Here is a 3,179-nt window from a genome sequence, read left to right on the forward strand (position 1 = left end):
CTCATCTCTATCTTTTGCCTCTTATTTGACTCGGTGTCTTAAAACCTCTTTTTTCCATCTTCGTAATATTGCATGTCTTCAATCTTCTCTAACTCTAGCTGGTGCTGAAATCTTATTTCATGCATTAATCACATCACGTCTTGATTATTGCAATGCTCGATTTCTTGGTCTGCCTAAAAAAACTTATTGCAAGGTTACAGTATGTTCAAAACTCAGCAGCATGAGTTCTCACCTCCACCAGGCGTTCTGCTCACATTACTCCTCTACTGCATGATCTTCACTGGCTACCTGTGGCATCACGTATTCACTTTAAGATATTACTTCTAACGTTTAAGGCATTAAATGGTCTTGCGCCTCCATATCTGTCTGACCTACTGTACTCCTATTCTCCTGCCCAGTCTCTCAGATCATCTGAGCTTGGTCTTTTGTCCATTCCTCGTTTTCGGCTGTCCACTGTAGGTGGTAGGTCATTTAGTGTTAATGCTCCTAAATTATGGAATTCGCTACCCCTTACACTTCGCAATATATCATCTTTACATCTACATTCAAGACTCAGCTAAAAATGTATCTTTTTAATATGTATTTTGGATAATGTGGCCTTATGTGTTTGTATTGTGTATGTGGGTGTGCAAATGTTTTGTTTAGCACTATATAAAGTGACCTTGAGCTATGGAAAAGCGCTATATAAATAAAACTTCTTCTTCTTCTTCAATGTCCTTCAAAAAGGTCTCTTCCGTATAATGGATAGATAAAATAATGTTAAGTAAAATTACGCTATATAAATAAAACTTCTTCTTCTTCTTCAATGTCCTTCAAAAAGTTCTCTTCCGTATAATGGATAGATAAAATAATGTTAAGTAAAATTAAAAAGTCCAAAGCATTCTTGCACTGGATGTGCTGGTCTCGGCCTCATTGTCAGCTGCAGTCATGTCCTCATCTCATGTATAAAACACCTGTGATTCACAACTACTGTACTTGCTAAGGAGCTCGCATTCACCTAAAGTAGCCTTGTTGACTTTTTTTTTTGATTGCTTGAAAGAAAATACAAAATACCAAGTAAACAACAGTAAGAATAATCTTAATACAATTCAAGAAGTCCAAATAGCAGCATAACAAAAAACATAGATAAACAAAATAAACATAATTGGAAAATTAAGAAAGAATACATTTGAAATAAATACATGTATACATACAGAAATAAAATACAACACAAGAGACTTGATCATCAATACCTTCAAAAGATTACATAGTTTAAGGGCTTTTCTATGACACATGAGTTTTAAGGATTTGAAGAAGACCATTAAATCTTTCTGGAAAAGTAAAAAGTGGTGGTGGTGGGGGGTGGGGGGTTTATTAAAGAATCTGCATTTATGAAAAGCCTTGGTGACAAGTTTGGGTGAGTAAGTGCAAAACTCATAAGAACTAGTACTTTCGGTGCCCTGTAATAGGCAGTATCACGTCTTTTGTAGCAGAAATAAACTGCTGCAGAAAAAGCTAGGTGCCATGCAAAATGTAATGTTTAACTGCAACACTCATTACAAATGTAATGGAGTAAAGAGTACATAAACTCATTCAAAAATGTAGTTACATAGGGAATAAAAGTTGCTAAAATCTTTGATACTCATTAAAACTACAAAGTATCCAAAAATATACTCAAGTACAGTAATTAATTACATTTACTCAAATACTTCACACCTCTGAACAGAACCAGATAGTTCAAGCGTTGTGCACCCTCTGTATCACATACATTACACCACAGTTACCATTCTTAGACAATAACATCAACATTCTTCATGAGAAGGAAAGAGTTTTTCACACTTGCCTTTACTACAGGTTATTGTCATTCCAAACCCGCTGCTAGCCCTGGGTAAACAAATATTTCACTATAATACCAAAAGGGAGTTAGCACCACTTTTTACTTGGTGTTATAGAGCTCTGTTTAGCACCGATTTTCACTGTTACCTCCACATTGTGGTGTTAAACATGTCAAATGTGAAATTAAATTAAATTAAATTCAAGTTCATTTGTATAGCGCTTTTCAGAATCAGAATCAGAATAAGCTTTATTGCCAGGTATGTTTACACATACGAGGAATTTGTTTTCGTGACAGAAGCTTCCACAGTGTAACAGAATGACAGTGACAGAACAAAAAACACAGTTAATAAAAAATAAAAATAAATAAAGAATAAAAAATAGAACAAGTAAATAAGGAATAAAAATATACAAATCGACAAGAAGCTGAAGTATTATACGCTGTAGAATCTACATTTGTTATTGTATTTCTGATGTTATCTATTTTATCAGTGAAGAAATGATGCTATGTTGGAATGTTACGGCAGGATGCTTAGCTACAAATATCCAATCAGAAATCGAAAAGAACGTGCCTCATATCACAAGCTTTGCACAGTCTCAGAAGCCCTGCATTCTGGGTTCATATAATTGTTATCAGTGCTGTCAATCTATAAAAAAAAATTTACTAATTAATCACACATTTTTTTTTCGGAAATTAATCGTCATTAATCACCATTAATCCCACCTAACACTAAAGTTTTTAAATATACTTTTATTTTGCAATTTCACATCCAGTCTTCAAATTAATGTAGAAACAACATAAAGACAGTATATTACATTCTGATTCTGGCAAAATATCAGTGCTGGTACTACTAGAGCTCGGTACTGCGTTTGACACTATCAAGTCATAACATACTTCTAGAGAGACTGGAAAACTGGGTTGGACTTTCTGGGATGGTTTTAAACTGGTGCAGGTCATACTTAGAAGGGAGAGGTTATTATGTGAGTATAGGAGAGCATACAATGCATTGATGAAATTAACAGTTGGATGTGCCAAATTTTTCTTCAGTTAACAAGGAGAAAACTGAAGTCATTGCATTTGGAAACAAAGATGAAGTTCTTAAGGTGAATGCATACCTTGACTCTAGGGGTCAAACAACTAAAAATCAAGTCAAGAATCTTGGTGTAAGAAATTGATAGATGAGAAGATGACAACGTTGGAAGGTCGATTGGACGCACTTGATGTGGCGATGGCTAAGTTGCAGTCTGAACAAACGGGCTTTAAGCAAAAGAGGGTGGAGATGGATGGGGCGCTAAATGATATGGACCGACCGGCGCGTCTGAGAAACGGAAAAGACGTGTCAAGAACTGCATACTGAGAATAAATC

The sequence above is a fragment of the Sinocyclocheilus anshuiensis genome, unplaced genomic scaffold, assembly GCF_001515605.1.
Source record: "Sinocyclocheilus anshuiensis isolate Anshui unplaced genomic scaffold, SAMN03320099.WGS_v1.1 scaffold1452, whole genome shotgun sequence".
NCBI classification, from domain to species: Eukaryota; Metazoa; Chordata; class Actinopteri; order Cypriniformes; family Cyprinidae; genus Sinocyclocheilus; species Sinocyclocheilus anshuiensis.